Source organism: Chelonoidis abingdonii, chromosome 1 (assembly GCF_003597395.2).
Source record: "Chelonoidis abingdonii isolate Lonesome George chromosome 1, CheloAbing_2.0, whole genome shotgun sequence".
Lineage (NCBI taxonomy): Eukaryota > Metazoa > Chordata > Testudines > Testudinidae > Chelonoidis > Chelonoidis abingdonii.
Window position 1 is genome coordinate 121,039,239 of NC_133769.1, and position 18,743 is coordinate 121,057,981.

General features: G+C 40.9%; 1 protein-coding gene across 1 annotated transcript in view; it reads left to right on the forward strand.

The window, feature by feature from the left end:
- Positions 1-18,743, forward strand: part of PTPRO (protein tyrosine phosphatase receptor type O) — a 207,637-nt gene that overhangs the window by 97,034 nt on the left and 91,860 nt on the right. The window lies entirely within an intron of this gene.

An 18,743-nucleotide genomic window follows, 5' to 3' on the forward strand; every position in this document is an offset into this window, starting at 1 on the left:
GTGCTTCTAGCAGAAATCAAAGTTCATTAGCTCACTTAAGGAAAAAAGGTGATTTTTTTTTAAAAAAAAAACATTTTCAGAAAAGCTCAAATCTAATTTTAGGTAAAAAATTCTTCTAATGTAGTTGGTATTGATCCTGTATGTGCACTTCCGTCTGTAAATGTATCAAATTTTGGTGGTGCTGAGAACTGTATGTATTTGATTTTAAAGCTGCATCAGAGCTATATTGGGTAATGCTGCCAAACCTGCAGTTGGTGATGGGAAATCAGCTCTCTAGGGACAGGTTGAAATAATAGCATGATGTCTACTGCTCCAAGTCCAGCTTTATTTGGTATAGAGTGCATGCTGCTTTGCACTGGCAGTCAGATGATGATGAATGTTTTATATTATTAATAATAATAATTTATATTGTGGTTGTGCTTAGAGGTTTCAACCAAGACAGGGTCCACGTTGTTCTGGGTACTGTGCAAATTTGTTTGTTTGTTTGTTTGTTTGTTCCTCATAACTGTAACGAGTAAGATACTTAAATATGATGGTGGATGCTTCAGTTGTTAGGGCCCTAACCTAGGACTTGGGGGACCTGGATTCAATTCTCTGCTGTGCTATAGACTTCCTCTATGACTCTGGGCAAGTCATTTTGGGCTTGTCTATACGTACGGCTAAATCGGCACTGTTGCAATCAATGCAACTGTGTCGATTTAGTGGGTCTGGTGAAGACCAGCTAAGTCGATGGTGGAGCCCTCTCCCAGCTTGTCTTCACCAGACCCACTAAATCGACACAGTTGCATTGATTGCAACAGTGCCGTTTTAGCCGTACGTATAGACAAGCCCTCAGTTCCCCATCTGTAAAATGGGGATTGCCTCTACTTTACAATGTGTTTTGCAAGGATAAATACATTAAAGATTGTAAGGGGCTTAGATTCCACAGGAATGGGAATCTTTAAGTTCTAGTCTTGATTAAATGTGCATTATTTTTATTTCTTATCTTGTCTCGACAAGAAATAAATTACAGAGGTATGCCAGATGTTCAAAGATTTGTTCATTGAATTCTGATTTTGCTCCCATTTTCCTTAGTAACAATGAAATATGAAGTGATTTTTTTTAACCTCATGCTTGTTGTTAATTGTCACATGTTTTACGAACACATGTCAACAAGGCTGTTTTGTTTCACCACAAGAGCCCTAATCATGGATGACTTGTCTCCCCAGTGCACTTTCAGATTTATTGTAGATTACAAGTTTTACAATATTGCCTCTTCTGTGAAACATAGAGAAAGGTCTATCTTTTCAACTGAGGTGAAGGAGAATTACATTGATAGGTCCTGCATATTGAGAGAATAACAAATACCACAAATCAGTATTCATTACACTGATACTTTGTACATCATGGGACTGTCATCTGCTTCAAGGAATATAGGATACATCATTTCACAAGGATTATGTGTCCTTGAAATGTTTCTCCAATGAATTGAGCACAAATAGGCTTCCCGTTAATGTCTGGCACACATCTCCCCCACACCCATTTAAAAACATTTTTAATGTAGCCAGTGTTAAGTTCTTAATCTACAACTGTGTTTGGGTTCTTGTATTCCTTTTCACATTATTCCAGATGCACTGGTGCAGTACATAGTGTTGTGCTAAAACCGTGTCTGTTTGAAGGTGCTTTTAATCTGTTCTGCCTTTTCCTTCGGGATTCTAGGCCTGAAGAGTCACTGCTCATATTTAGTGACTTTTCTGGACCAGCAATTCTCTTTTACGAGGACATGGAATATTTCCCCCTTCTCTTGGCATATAAAGATCCAGGATTGATCCAGGAATGCATAGTGATACCAAGAAGAAGAAGAACAAAGCAGCTTTAGAGCTGGGTATATTTTATTTATTTAGATTTATGCAAATAATTAAAAAGTATCTGTCTAGATGCTCTTGGCACCTTGAGGCAACTTAAAACTATGTTACAAAAACAGCTTCAGTGTAGTAATACAACTTAATAAAATCTATTGCCAGGAAGCCAGAAGACTTTATAATTCAATTCCCTCTTTTACAATTCATCAGTAACAAGTTGGGTAGTTTATATCAGTCTCCTGAATGAATCCTAGACGATAAATCAAAAAGCACAATACTGCTTGGAATGAATTATTACTACAGTGGAAAATTGGGCTAATAAGCTTCAGGACCTCAGTTTTATCAGTGCAACAAATGACTACTGAGTTAACAGGAAGTTAATATTATTATGCTTGCTTTTGTTTATTATATGTTCATACTTTAAAGAGAAAAGGTGGAAGGGCACCCAAAATGGGTTATTGAGCCACTGAAAGCTTCATTTTTCAAAATTAGAAAAGATAAACCCTCTTTTGATTCTGCAGGGGAAGAGAAGAGCCAATCTTCCCCTCTCAATTTCCTCTTCCTCTTTCTATCTTCTTCCCCTTCTCTTTCTTGCCAGAGGTAACTAAGTTTCTTCTAACATGGCTGCTACTCTGAAACCTCTCTTCTCTTTATAATAACTGCAATATGTGGGCCTGATCCAAAGCCCATTGACTTCAGTGGCATTGAAACAGCCCCAGTGTTTCAAAACTGAGTTGGGAGAGAAGATCTGGGATACTCCACATGTAAACAGAAATACATGACAATGGGTTAAAAAGAGAAGCAGATCTGCAGGGGCATAGTTGGCAGGGGTGTGGGGACAACAGAGAGAAATATGAGAGGAAGGATGTGTGTGAGGTTGGAGGGGAGGGGGAATAAATCAAAAGTGTGTTTTAAACTTAAAACAAAATCTGCAATCCCCCAAACAAAACATCCTGTCTTAGTTAATTATATGGCCCCCATTACTGTAGTGTCTGAGTGCCTCACAATTGTTAATGAATCTATCCTCTCAAGACCCCCTGTGCGGTAGGGAAGTGCTAGTGCCCCATTGTACAGATAAGGAACTGAGGCAGAGAGAGATTAAAGGCCTTTTAAAAATATCTAGCACCAAGTGACTTGCCCTAGGTCACACAAGAAATTTGTGGTGGAACAGGAACTTGAACTTGGGTTTCTTGAGGACCAAGCTGGTGCTCTAAGTGCTGGACCGTCCTTCCTCAAACAAATAACTCCCACCCCTCACAGTACCATTTACTTTTATTTCCATTTCTTCTTTTCAGTAAACTTTGAAGGTTTTCTGCTTCAGCCTGAGTGGATGGGGAGAAGCTGAGGCAGTGTCTTGAAAATGAGTACTGGAGTCACTGAGAGCAGAGGAATTTGCATATTAGCAGTATGGTTGTTGAGAAATAACCATATTGTGATTATGCAAATCCTTGCATACTGGTTGGCAAATGGCTGCCAGCCAGCCAGAATAACATGGATGTGTATACTTTATTCAGTTATTGCAAAAGTAGCCAAACAGCGATCACAAAGCTCTTTGCATCATTAGTCAAGTAAGCACTGTGAAGGAAGCACAGTATTGATGGGAAAACTGAAAGAGAGGTCATGTGACTTATCCAGGGTCACTTCATGTAACAGTTCATTCTATTCAGAGCAGACAAGAAAATCCTGGAGTCCTGACTCCATCTCCCATCTTTTGAATTAAAATGAGGAAGTCATGATTTTTTTTCCCCTTCACAAGCTGCTCACTTTGACTTTACTGTAATGTGACAGACTTGCCATTTCCACGCACTTTCTCAAGTGCGTTTCCTCTCCTAGTGTATTAATCCTTATGTTGCTCTGCTGGCCACTGTCATGTTTGGAATAAAACTCAGTCAAGAGAATGGAAAAAAAAGCAGAAACATATAAACATATAAAGAGAAATTGAAGGACCAATGCCAAATTCTCTAAATTCCATTTTCAAGGATTTCTTTCCACCGAACCAGCTAGAGATTTAATCCTGATGCTTTCTGCTGCTGCAGCTGAACTATCTCAGAATAAGATACCAGGGTGATGGGAGTGTTTATAAATACCTAGGTAGGTCTTGATCATTCAGTAACTGTCAGATGTAAAAACCACCCAAGAACAGCATGTAATAACACTTTGCATTTACAGTGTATATAGCACCTTCTAAATCTATTTGGTTATCTCAAAGTGCTTCAGTCACTAATAAATTAAACCTTGGAATATAGCTGGGAGTTGTATATTATCACTTTACTGATGAGGAAACAGTGTGGTTATGAAACTAAGAGTCACTCAGGTTAGAATCAAATATAGGATGTAGATCTCCTGATTCACAGGCATTAACAAGACCACCCTTCCTCACATAAGCCCCTATTCAGCAAAGGATTTAAGGATGTGCTTAAATCCAGTAGCACATCACATAATCTGTTGTGATCATGGTCCATTTGCAGGCAGGAATCTCTCATACAAGTCATAATGACTGAGCCTTGGCTAAAAACTAGCTTTAAATAAATTCAAAATCAGGGTTTAGTGACAGAAATAAGCATTGTGGAATTGCAGTTGAGTCCATGCAAGCAAGGTGGAAAAAATGGCATTGGTTGGTTGGTTGTCAGTCTCTTTGAGTTCAGGTCAGAGGGAAAATCAAAAGGGAAACCACAAAGCAAACACTCCAGCAAGGAAGACAATAAGCAACCACAGGAACTTTAAGTAACTGAAAAATCTCAGCAGACACTCTCAACTCAGCTCTTGCCAATTTGTGCAAAACAAGATCACGGCCATGTGAGTGAAGGGCACAATAACAGGTTCTCTGTGGATTTTAAAATTCTCTGTCTGAACCCAAAGAAATCATCTTTGAAGGAAGCAAGTTCACCATAGTCACGTGTCTGGTTATTGACAAGTTGTGGGGGGAAAAGCTTCTGAGAGTAATTACAGGGCCCTGGCCCTGGTTGAAGAACAGGAGGGGAAGTCAGGTGATCTGAGTTTTATTCTTGACTGGCACAATCTGCATTGTTGTAGCTTGAAAACTTGTCTGTCTCTTCCAGCAATAGAATTTGGCCCAGTAAAGCTATTATCTCAAACTTGCCTGACCTTTGAGAAAGTCTCTAAGACTGAGATTTTCATAAGCGGTGAAGGGAGTTAAATTTGCTTAAGATTGAAATCAATAGCAAAGATCCCCTTGACTTTAATGGGGCCAAGATTTCACCCTTAGGGTCCTTTGGTGTTCTCCCTGCAGATCTCTCAGGCATGTTTTAAAGCTTAATTCACTAACAGTAGAGTAGAACTGGTATCATAAGCCTTTCTCCCAAATCTGGACCTTAGCATCCAAAATCTGGGTGCTTAGCATGAACCCTTCTAAGCTTACTTACCAGCTTAGCTTTGATCTTGCTGCCACCATCCAAAAATTCCAGGGTTTTGGCCCCCTCTGGTCTCCCACCCAGACGTTCCTCTCTGGGCTAACCTGATAGTACAAGGATGCAAATTCTTTACAGTCACAATTACGCAAGAAGCATGTCTCCTTTATGTCCACAAGAGACAACGCCAAATACAGGAAACAGAAGATGATCTATCCCCCTCATCCACCAACTCCCTGTGCTGCAGAGGCTTACCCTCCATAGCTCTAACACAAAGAGAATTCGCCTCCCCTTGTTCCCTTATACCCGCACGAGCAGAGAAAAACTCAAACAAGGTCTTAAAATAGAAACGTTATAATAAAAAAAAGAAAGAAAACAGACATAAATAAGAATACTCTGCATCAAGAGACAATACAGGCTATGCTTATAAGAAATATGAATAAACAGCTCTGTTCAAAAAAATATCCAATTGTAATAACATTCCAGCCATACGTACACACCATGTAAATTACAACCCAAAACAATAAAAGCCATATTGTTTTTCTACTTACTTACATTGGAAATGAAAATAAGACGATTAGAAAAACCTTCTCATAGCTGAGAGACAAACCAAAAAACCCAGATGTCGCAAAAATTCCCTCCCTGACTTTGAAAAATCCAGTTTCCTGATTGGTCCTCTGGTCAGGTGTTTGGTTCCCTTTGTTAACCCTTTACAGGTAAAAGAAACATTAACCCTTAGCTATCTATTTATGACAACTGGTCAGGAATTTTTCAACAAAACTATTTCATCAGAAAATGCTGATTCGTTGAGGGAAAGTGTCAGGTCCAGGATGGAATTTCTGGTCAAAATGAGAGAGAATGACATACCCGAGAAAAAACAGTAGGCTGGTGGTTAGAGCACTCACCTGGGATAGGGGAGAGCTAGATTTGAGTCCCTACTCTATCATGCTCCCATATCCAGAGGTGAGTGTCCTTATTGGCTATATTAGGATGTGTCTCTGTGTTTTGAAATTATTTAAAAAAAAAAATCTTGGTTTCATTCCAGTGAGAAATAGCGAAATGTTCAAAAAACTCAAATGTCCACAGCACAGGAAAATATTTCTTGGCTAGCTCTGTTGTAAAGTGCTCCAAGATCTTTGAATGAAAGGCATTGCATGAATTGAAGGTATTATTAGACATAGCTAGTATCTGACTTCTCCAGAGTCAGCAATCTTTGTGCCCTGTTGAGAGGAAGATCCACTAGAGCAGCTTGAACAAAATAAATGTTTTATGATGCATTTTAAGCAAAATGAAAGAATTTTTGTTTGATTTGAAATTTTTCATGATTATTTTTGTTTTTCAGTGAAAAAGTTTGAATAATGATTTATTTAGAAAAACATTGTTTTGGAAAATGTTTTGGTGGCACTTGCTCTTATTTTTAATTTTTTGCACATGAAAAAATATAAATTTTTTTTAAAAAAGTGAAAAATTTGAATTTTCCCCACTTTCTTTCACCTTTTTTTCTTACTCCCTCCAGTTTTGCACTGGAAAAATTAAGTTTCTTTGGGAAGAAAATACCACATAAAAGTAAGATAGTATCATGGCATGCCTAATAAGTGGGACAGCTCTCTACATACTGTCACACTGTTTGGAGTGGCTCACAACAGTGAGTGCCCACCTTCAGGGCAGACTGTCAAGAAACAGGGCAGAGAGCCCAAAGTAGTTGTATGTTCTGTAATTAAGGCTGAGAGTCTGTCACTTTCTGTGACTTCTGCAGTGGCCAGCAGCAGCAATTTGGGTGTGTGACAAGGAGCTTAGGCTAAGGGTCAGGGGGTTGCGAGGTGTGAGGGGGCTCCCCCGCTCCCACTGGCATGGCCCTGCAGCTCCTAGTCAGAGGGGCCAAGGGGCTCTACGTGCTGCCTGGGCCCACAGACTCTGCCCCTGCAGCTCCCATTGGCTGCAGTTCCTGGCCAATGAGAGCTGTGCAGCTGGCACTTGTGGTGGGAGCAGCGTGTGAGCCCCCTGGCCCCTCTACCGCCTAGGAGCTGCAGGAACACGTGGAGCTGGGTAGGGAGCCCCTGCCAACTCCACCAACCCCCTCCCCCATCAACAGCGGGGTCCTGAGCCATCACCCATGGTGTCCCCGGACTGTTCTCCCCCTCTCCCCCCAGAGCACCCACAGCCCCCCTGCCCAAGTTGTAGTTAGGAGTATATAGTAAAAGTCATGTCCAGGTCATGGGTGTGAATTGTTGTTTACTGCCTGTGACTTGTCCATGACTTTTTTACTAAAAATACCCGTTACTAAAACATAGCATTATCTATAATTAGATTTTGCCCACCCAGTGAGAAATGTGAACTCCTGAAGCACTCTAACAGTCTTACCATGGAGTCCTGGACAGTCCCCTTCAGCATTCCAGACTATCTTGGCACCCAGGCAAGCTGGAGTTACTGATAGATGGTTACTGTACACCAAAAATCACCAAATATTCAGATTGTTTCCAGTCTCAAGAGACTATTCACTTATCCCAGGTCAGTTTATACCTTAGATCTGTCACCAAAGATAATGTTTGTAGCCAATCCTGTAATAAACTAAGGATTTATTAACTAAGAAATTAGAGAGTTGTTACAAGGTTAAAGCAGACAAATATATACACACAAATGATACAATCTGTGGTTTTAAAAGGTGACAGAGTTGTAGTAATCTGTCCTCTCTGAAAGTCTTTTAGGGCTAACCCAGGCTGACCTGGGAATCTCTGCTTCGGTTTCATTGGACTCTCACAGGACTGGAGCAAACAGCAAAAAATGAAACATTTTATTGTCATCTATTTTTATTTCCTTCTTCCAGAATTCAAGCTGTTGGGATGAGCCCTTTAGCACGTAGCCTCTTCATGGTGTAAAGGGGCAATAAACAAAGTCTTTGTGAATTGTGATGTCTCACATTAGCCTGTTTAGATTTGATAGTCCTCCTTGATGGGCAGGAGCCGATCCCTCCTGTCTGAGTTACAGCTTCAGAGCAAACATATTTTACAGTTCCAAAGCAAAATCTTAAATATTACTTTATAGCATGTGATAAAGATATTATGAGTGAGATTAATGCATGCAGCAACTTACAGCATTTCATAAAGACTATAAAATGGACATTGGACTTTCATCTCTGTGTTAGTATGGTTAAACACAGTGTAACAGACTGGTTTCCAGCAATGAATTTGTCAGTGCTCAGCTGAAACCTAAAGCCTTGGCAAGAGTTGGCACCTGATCTGCCAGCATGTCACATATATTAGGCTGAAGTCTGTGAGTACAATAAGCAGCATTGAAACAGTAAGTTTATTTTGTGGTTGACTTTTCTTTATCATCTAATATTTTATAATATATTTCTAAAATTAATAATTATTACTTCCCATAGCAGCACAGCAGGATAAACAGCTAAACGGATTGAAAAGAAGGAGGAAATGGGTGAACATTTTGTTATGCTTTTTTCAATATTTTCAGATTTGAAATGTCAAAAATGTGTAACAGTTTTATCAGCTCTAGAGTTGGTCAGTAAGCCAAAGGAAAATAATTGTCATTTTTTCCCAATTTTGTCTTTAATTTTGAAATGTAATCAGTTTAAAAATTCCAGAAATTTTAACTAGCTGGAGTAACTATGTACAGAGGGAGGTTTTAAAATGTGGATTTTATTGAGTAAGTAAACATATTATTAACGCATTTTTAAACTGAGGATATAATTTACTTATGTCTCAAGCATGTTTTAAAGCTTAATTCATTACTATTTTTAAAGTGCTTCAAGGTCCTTGGATGGAAGACACTAAAGAAATCCGAGGCATTATAAGACATAATGCCTGATGGCCTTTAAAATCTGGCACCTTATGATCAGAATATAGAATATTCGAACTCTGGCTTCTCTCCTTAGTTCACCCGCTGACTTGCTTTATGATTCCAGACAGATCTAATAATCTCTTTGGGTGAGACAAGGTGGGTGAGGTAATATCTTTCATTGGGCCAACTTCTGTGGGTGAGAGAGACAAGCTCTTCAAGCCAGAAGAGCTCTGTGCGACTCAAACTTCTCTCTCACCCACAGAAGTTGGCCCGACAAAAGATATTATCTCACCCACCTGATCCCCCTAATATCCTGGGACCCACACAGCTACAACTACACTGCATACAACCTCTTTGTGCCTCAGTTTCCCCAGATGCAAAGTGAATATAATAGCTTCCTCACAGCAGTATTGTTAGAATGTATCATTTGTTGAAATACTGTTCAACATCCTCAAATGCAAAGGGGTTGTGCACATGCAAAGCAGTATTATACATATGCAAGTAAATATTGTATCATCACCTCTATGGTGCCTAGATGTTGGGCTTTTTTTCAGAACTTAAGAGCCATCTAATGTGAACTTTTCATCCTCCTGTCTGGACTACGTGCAACCCTGATCATTTTATACTTTGTGCAAGTGGGAATTTGCACTCTGTGTCTTCCCAAAGGCAGGGAAAGCAACTAGATTGGAGAAAGGCACTGTAGGGACCACTCAAGCACTGGCAGGGGGATTTGACTAGATGATGTAATAGGTCTTTCCCATGCCAGATCATATTTTCTATTATTCTGATAACAGATCATGTGGTTAGAGCTGTTTTAATTAAAATGTAGTTCATCTCAAATCTATGGTGTGTATGTCCACTAGGGATCAGCTAAATTTTAATTACATGTGCTCCATAAATAACTAAGAGCTATATATTAGTGCTGGTAGATGGGGTTGGAGTACAGTTTAGAATCGTCTTTCAGGACAGGTGCTCTTTCTGTCATGGTTTTATTTACAGAGAGAAGTTCAAAGAATTGTTTGGATTAAAGATAGATTGAAGCCTGGCTCTGAACTTCCTGAGGAGCTGTGTATGTGAATTGGCCCTAGAATAGAGAGAGATGCCCTTCATAAGTTCTCCTCTAGATTTCAACTTCCTCAAAGTTCCTGCTCTTTGGATCCCTAGGTTTGGTTTGTGTCCATCACAATTCTTTTTTTCTTTTTTGCTGGGGGGAGTGGGAGGAGTTAAATATTTGGTGTTTTTAATAGGTGTTACCTTTTTTTTAAGTATCATCATCTTAACTGAATCTAAACACTTCCATTCTCACCCATTTTGATTCAATAAGTTATAGTAAAAGCAGGGCTTAAATTCAGCTGGAGCTGTCTGGAGCAGAGATCTGGTAAATATTTTCAACCCCCTTGGAGCTTTATGGCATGTTGGTGCAGGAGGTGGGGGGCGCCAGGAAATACTCCATAAGAATTTAAGCCCTGAGTAAAAGGGTGAACAGTCTCTAGTAATAGATCTGAAACCCAGCAGACTGGCTTTAGCAAATAGCAGCAAAACATCACACTCCATAGAGAAAATATTGACATTTGCTTAAAAAACAAACATTTCTGCCTCAGTTGGTGCAGGGGGAGGAAAGGGGGATGCTGTCTCTTTAATACTGTCCCCCAGAACAAAGAATTTTTTAACCTTATTTACACAATATGATTACCAGCTTGTTATTACTGGTTTCTCAAGACCCAAAATAGTGCGAGTGCCGAAGACACTGTTAATAGAGCAGAATGCCAGAAATGATGTGTTAATCTAAATAAAACATCATAAATTATTGAGAGTCAATGTTCTTGTTGTATTTTCACTCCTTAAAATACTCCTTTTTGCATGGAAAATCTTTATGGCAAGTGGATTTCATTTCTACAGAGTATTTGTTTAATTAGTATCTGTTTATAACCTGTGAAGAACTGGTGCTCAAAGTGAAAGCACCGATGGCAAGGCCTTCTTGGTTTACCAAATCCCATCCTATTATTCCTGTGTCAATCCTTTGTGACCACCTCAGACAATTCCTGTCTTGTGGTTGACGCTCTTCAAAACTGTGTCCTGTCCTAGAGTGCATTGGACAACATGTAATGACCAGGATGGATTCTTCCAAGGCTCACACGGTGTCTCTGCCTACTCAACTGACAATCTGTAATAGACTGTAATAATCTGTCAAGGAAAAAATTCCAAGGGAAGTCTTGACATGTTGCATCTTCCATAAATGGGGTTGGTTGTTGTCTATCAGGCAAATATAATTCTCTCCAAAAGGAGAAGTTAGCAACTTTCAGGCCTGTCTACTTTGGTTGGTTCAAAGTCCTGGTCTAGAACCTGGAGGGGGATCTTTTCCCCATACCATAGTAACAGTTGTGATCGTCTGAGGCATTTTTGCTAACACTTCCCACTGTAAGAGCAAAGGGGCAGACAGAAAACACTCCCAGTATGGGGTTTGGTGGCTCTGGAACTAATTGGTGCCACGTGGAATGTTCTGAAGAACCTGTGTGTTTTCCCAGTTTGGCTTGTGAAGGAGTGGAAAATGGGTGAAGTAGAGGTGGGAATGTAGTTGAGCGTGTCAAGTGACTGCAATAGAGGTGGTACAGGGGCCAGAAAGTTTCCTGAGGGCAGTATTTAAGAAATGTTTGAAACTTCAAAATACAAGTAATGTGCCTGAAGCAGTGCTCCTCCACCTCTTTCGAACTGAAATCCCATGTTCCAATAGATGGAAAGCTTCATGACCCCTAACCTCCTCTTCCATCTAACCATAAAAAGGGACTGTGGTGTGACTCCTTCACATCTGTTTGTGGCCCTTAGAGGATGAAACCTCTGTCAGTGCTTCTCAAGCTTTTTCTGCTGGCAACCCCCTTTGGACTAAAAGAAAATTATGATCCCCCTCCGTACCAGGGATGGTACCAGTCTCTTCTCAGTCAGGGGGCTAGACAGAAAATTGGGGGTGGGGGATGTGCTATACTATGCCCCCCTTACATCTGAATAAGGTTTGACTTTTGCACTGGGAGGGTTTGCTGCAGAGGGCGTGGCTATAGCTCCTGAAAGCCCCCACTAGTCCCACCCCTGCTCCCTACTAAGAATTGAAAAGGTAGAGGGCTGAAGCCACCAAAGCCATGTCACTGGGGATAGGGCTGAAGCTGGCGGTGGGGTAGGGCTCCGGTGGCTTCAGTCCCAGCCCCGGCTTCAGCCCAGGGCTCGGGCAGTTTCAGCTCCAGTTCTTTTTTGAATCCAGTTATGCTTCTTGGCTGTCACTACATCCACTTACAAGAAGTTCCGTAGGTGCGCTGTATGGAAAAAGTACTTCCTCTTGTGTGTATTAAACCTGCGGCCTGTTAATTTCATCAAATTGTTTGGATTGCGTAAGGGGGTAAATAACACTTTTCTCTTTACTTTTCCCCCACCATTCATAATTTTATAGATCTCTATCATATCCCCCTCCTTGGTTGTCTCTTTTCTGAGCTGAACAACCCTCATCGTTTTAGACTCTTCTTGTACAGAAGCTGTTCCATACCCTTGATTATCTTTGTTGCCCTTCTCTGAACCTTTTCCAGTTCCACAGTATTGTTTTTTAGATGGGGTGATCAGAACTGGAAACAGTATTCAAGGTGTCGTGCACTTTGGATTTATATAGTGGCACTATGATACTTTCTGTCTTATTTTAAATCACTTTCTAATAGTTCCTAACATACTGTTCGCTTTTTTGACTAGTGCTGCACATAGCATGGAAGTTTTCAGAGAACTATCCATGGTGACTCCAAGACCTCTCTTGGGTGGTAACAGCTAATTTAGAAGCTGCCATTGTATATGTAGTTGAGAGTATTTTTTCCAATGTGCATTACTTTGCACTTATCAGTGTTGAATTTCATTTGCCATTTTGTTGCCCAGTCATCCAGTTTTTTCAGATCCCTCTGTAATTCCTTTTAGTCTGATTTGGATTTAACTATCTTGAATAATTATCTTGAATAATTATTATCTTGAATAATTATCTTGAATAATTTTGTATTGTCTGCAAGCTCTGCTGTTTCACTGTTCATTCCCTTTTCCAGATCATTAATATATTGAACAGCACTGGTTCCAGTAGAGATCCTTGGAGACTCTACTTTTCATCTCTCTCCATTGTGAAAACTGACCATTATTCCTGCCCTTTGTTACTTATTCATAAGAGGACCTTCCCTCTTATCCCACGGCTGCTTAGTCTGCTTAAGAGCCTTTGGTGTGGAACCTTTTGAAATTCTAAGCATGCTATATTGACTGGATCACCCTTATCTACATGCTTTTCTGACTCCCTCAAAGAATTTTAATTGATGCCATGTTGACTGCTTCCCCAACAAATTATGTTCATCTATGTGTCTGATAATTCTGTTCTTTACTATAGTTTCTACCAATTTGCCCAATACTGAAGTTAGGCTGACCTGCCTCTAACTGCCAGGATCTCCTCTGAAGCCCTTTTCCAAAATCGGTGTTATATTTGTTACTTTGCAGTCATCTCGCACAGAGACTGTTTTCAGATGTTATTACAGTTAATAGTTCTGCAATTTCACATTTGAGTTCCTTCAGAACTCTTGGATGAATACCATCTGGGCCTGGTGACTTATTACTACTTAATTTATCAGTTTGTTCTAAACCCTCTTCTGTTGACAGAAGGGCATACTAGCTGATCATAGGGATTCCCTTTTGGCCTTAAAAAAATCTATGAATATAAGTCAGTTAAGCCAATATTTTCAAAATTGGACACTCATTTTGGATGCCCCAGTTTTAAGTTGTCCAACATGAGACACCTTGGGCCTGATTTTTTCAGAACTGCTGCATACCCACATCTCTGTCTGAAGGTAATGGAACATTTGGCTGATCAGCACTTCTGAAAATCCAGCCCAACACATCATAGGTCGGATATCCAAAGACTAAGGAGTGCAAAATCAGTGGCCTTTTTCAAACTTTGACCTCTCTGTAACCCTGTTACTCCATATGTAAAGCTTATATTGTCATAGGACAGTGGTCACCAACTGGTCGATCCTAGAGGATCTCCCAGTCGATTGCAATCTCCAGTGGTGTAGTGTGGCTGCCGCTAAGGCAGACTCCTTACTTACCCTCGCCCCATACTGCTCCCGAAAGCGGCCAGCACAGCCCCCTGGGTGGGGGGCAGGGGTCTCCCTCTGTGCACTGCTCCTGCCTGCAAGCACTGCTCCCACAGCTCCCATTGGCTGGGAGAGCTGCAGGGGTGGTGCTTGCAGAGAGGGGCGGCGCACAGACCCACATGCCCCCCGCTGTGCCCCCAAGGGCTTCAAGGGCGTGTTAGCCCCTTCTGGGAGTGGCATGGGGCCAGGATAGGTAGGGAGCCTGCCTTAGCCTCGTTGCACCCGCTGCCAACTGGGAGCCACTGGAGGTAAGTGCTGCTCGGTGGGAGGCCACACCCCAACCCCCATCCCTGACCCCCCCTCCCAGAGCCAGCAATCCAAACCCCCTCTGGCACCCCAAAACCCCCTACCCCAGCCCTGACGCCCTCCTAGAGCCAGCACCCTGTATCCCCTCCTAAAGCTTTTACCTGGAACCGCCTCCTGAACCCCAACCCCCTGCCCAGCCTGGTGAAAGTGAGTGAGATTGGGGGAGAGCGAGTGAGTGACGGGGGAGGGGGGGGATGGAATGAGTGGGGTGGGGCTTTGGGGAAGGGGTGGAGCCTCAGGGAAGGGATGTGGTAGATCCTGGGCTGGCCTTAGATTCAAAAAGTGATGTTGGGCATATAGGAATCTGAAAGTAGAACATAAACTTCCAGAATGTAGAGCTATGAGCTCTGCTGCATGCCATTTATTTCCCCATTACTCTTTGAATAGCTATTTGTGTGATGTCATTATATTTTCTTGCTTTTTTAAATTGGGAACTGGTTGTTGTTTGGAAATTCCATTGTCATGATTTATCCCTGTGCTGAAGGGGACTGCAAGCAGACACCACAGTGTAGGATTCACTTCCCCGTTTTTCTAAGTCCTTTAGTGCAGCACACGCTTGTGATGATAAACTCAGAAGGAAGTTGGAGCTAATCATTTGATTCAGAATGCACAAGAGTTTACCATACTGATGCTGTCAGTCCTAAGAGACACCAGTTTTACATTCTAGTTAAATGGGGCATGTTTATCACTGACAGTGGTGCTTAGAAACAATCCTGGTTTTGTCCTTGCCCTTCCTCCCAAAAGCACAAAACCAATATCGGCCAGTAACCACCTTCTCATACAGAGAGAGAATGTCACACATTGGCCCACTCTTTTAGAAACATTAGAAAATCAGACTGCATATGCAAGAGGGGAGAAAAATGACCTAAGTTTTCACATCAGTTTTTGAGTCCTGTATTCTGATCTATCATCTGTCCCCGCATTTTGAAATCAGAACCTGAGTGTCAGAACCAAAGGTCAGAAATTGTTGAAGGCCATGCAATGCCTATAATGTATAGAACAGATGTTGCACAAAAATGTGCATCATGCAGGCAACAGTTTAAAGCATATGGGCGCAGGTGTGTGAGGGAGAGTGATTATCTCTTTTACAAACTCACTGGCAGCCATTTGCTTCAGTGATAGCTCACTTGGAATTAATTGTCTGCATCTAAATCTTACCACTGGTAACAGTAGCAACTTAATGTGAGGATTTTTATATAGTGTGCTACAGTTTTGTTATGATGATCGTATGAGAGTTATATAGGGGAGTTGACCTGGCTGTCAGATGGGTGGAATTTACTATCAAGTCCAGCTCACCTTGTGATGGGAAAATTTTTAATAAAATGTACTTTGGTGCAGTTAGTACAACACCCATATATATCAAAGAATAAAATCACACCAAATATGAATGTCACTTATAAGCATATAATTATATGCTGAATCTATATACAACTCTGCAATTATATTATTAATTTCCAGCTGTACTTTATTAGCACCACCAGTAATGTAAACTACGATTAATATGAGCAACTATGGTTTAAACTGTAATTGCCTGCCTTAAAACATACAGATTTTCAATGGGGCTTTTTATTTGTTTGTTTGTTTGTTTTTAAATGTATAGCAAGAAGTTAGGCAAGGGGATTGGGGACGGTGCTGGGATAGGTTCTGGTCAGAAGTGAGAAAGCTGGAGTATCTTTAGGGATAGCAGAATTTACCTTACCTACTTAAGCATGGGCCTAAGTTAGGTTTATGAGTAGTTCCATTGACTTCAAACCCCATTGACTTCAATGGGATTACTCAGCTGCTTCATGTTAGATACATGATTAAGTGACTTTGCGACTTGATCAGTCTATGAGTACCTATATGGGGAACGAATATTTAATAATGGGCTCTTCAGTCTTGCAGAGGAAGATCTAACACAGTCCCATGGCTGGAGGTTGAAGCTAGATAAATTCAGAAGGGAAATAAATGCAAATTTTGAACAGTGAGGGTAATTGACCATTAGAATAGCTGTCCAAGGGTTCTGCTGGATTCTCCATCACTAGCAATTTTAAAATCAAGATTGGATGTTTTTCTAAAAGATGTGCGCTAGTTCAAACAGAAATAAAGAAAAAATTTTATGGCCTGTGTTATTCCAGGAGCTCAGATGACACCACAGTCGCCCCTTCTGGGTTTATAAGGACCTTAATTCCTTATTTAGTCTTAGAATAAAGTTACTCTTTCTGTGATTCTTTGTCAAGAGACAGGCACATCCGTGTTTCATGGAGACCAACTTTATGGACACTTCCTTGATGTCCCATGGGGCTGGGGTGTGGTAGGAATAATTTCAAATGTTGACAGGGGAGGGATGAAATCCCAAATCCTCCCTCGTTTTTTTGTTGTTGTGGTTGTTGCTTTTTTGTTTTTGTTTTGACTAGCTCTAAAACGTAATCCCTAATCCTGCAATTGAATCTTGTGTGAGTCAGATTGCAGGATTGGGGTTTTAGGCAAAGACCTATATGGTTAGCCCTATTGACTTCAAAAGGTAAGCATATCAATCCAAATGGAGAAAAAGTAATTATTTGTAAGTCTTCATGTGTAAGTCTTTGCAGGGTTGGGACCTCAGACTGTAAACTCTTCGGGGCAATGACTGTGTCATCTGCAAAGTGTAACAAACTTTTGCCATCAGATATTAATTCCTAATAATAATTTGTGTGTATCATTTTAAAATCCTAAAATCACTTTAAAGGATTTTAGGATTAGAGATTGGAACCAAACTGCAAAGATCAAATCAAAATTTTAACTGATGTTGATCACAGGTTTGGGTCCAGATTAGGTCCATTATAGAGAGAGACCAGTGCTGCACTGTGTGTCCAGCTCAAAAGTCTCTCAGCTTTTTCAGGAACAAGTCTCCTGGCCCATCCCTATCTGTATGGAGACAGATTAAGGCAATCTGTGGCTCTAGGCTCACCTTGACATAGGGGCCAGTTTGTGATTTCACCCTCACAGCATTGATCCTACATTGTGATCCCTCCCCTTGCTGGAGTGGCAATAGCTGATGGGCCCCTCCCTTCCCATAGATACAGGGGCAGCAGCTTGAGCCTTTCCCTGCTTCTGCGACTGCAGCAGCAGTAGAAGCACCACTTCTTTTGAGAGCAGCAGGGGCAACACAGACTTCTTAAGAGGCAGGGGAACTCCCACAGTATTTACCCCAGTAACCTTGGTGTATCATTGTGGGTATGTGGGTGAGCTAGCCCATTGCACTTGTCTTGCACAATTCCCTCTTTGAGAGGTGGTAGTGGAGGTGTTCCCCAGAATAGAAGGTCTAGAAGTTAACATCCCATTGTACAGGGTAGTTCACACCTCTCTGAGTTATTGTTTCAGCCTCTCTACAGACTCAGGGCCTGCAACTGTACTCAGGATCTGAAACCCAGTTTGCCATTTTGTAGGACATCCACTTTCTGTAGTATTTAATGTTGATGGTTTCAACCTCCGTTCTCTACTATATACAACGTTGCCAACTCTTGCAAATTTATCACCAGTTTTCAGATATTTGCTATTCTTCTTCAAACCCCAGCTCATGGAGTAATTTCATTTTGCAATAACCTTAGCTTTAATTTTTAGAAAAATAAATGTTTCTAGGCCTCATGATTGTGGAGAAAGCTTGAAACTGCGAGCCAAAACCCAGAAAGCAAATTATTAATAATAATTAATAATAAAAATGTTTGTTATTTTTGAAAACCTCATGATTCTTAAGCCAATCTTACGATTTTGGGGGTGCCTGACTCCTGATTCTTTGAATGCCTGGGGTTGGCAATACTGCATCTGTAAAAGGGGTGGAGGGGAAGGGAAGAGGAAGGAGAAAGAGGAGTAACCACTGCTGTAAAGATTAATCTTTTCTTCTAATTAATTACAGCAGTAATGTTTCAGAATTCCTGTACAGAAGAAGTGCTTCTTGCTGACAGCTGGTTTGCAATTAATAAAAGGAAAAAAGTTTTTCAGCTGGCAGTGACTTTACATGCTCATGATATAGGAAAACAAGGTTAAATCACTCAATTTTTTCTTAACTGCATATGAAAGAAACATTTAAAATGAAGTGACTGAACTTAAGAGATGAAAAAGCAGTGACTGGCAAGAGTTCCTATTCCCTCATGTCCCAAACACTAATGAAAGCTTTTGAGATGCAGAGATGAGGCCTGATCCTGAGAGGTGCTAAGCACGCAGTGCATGCTTAGACAAGACTTTCTGAGAGTGCTTGGTCAGTTCTGTATATCACAGAAATCTGCCCTCAGCTGCAGATTCCTGTCATTTCCCAGCATCAG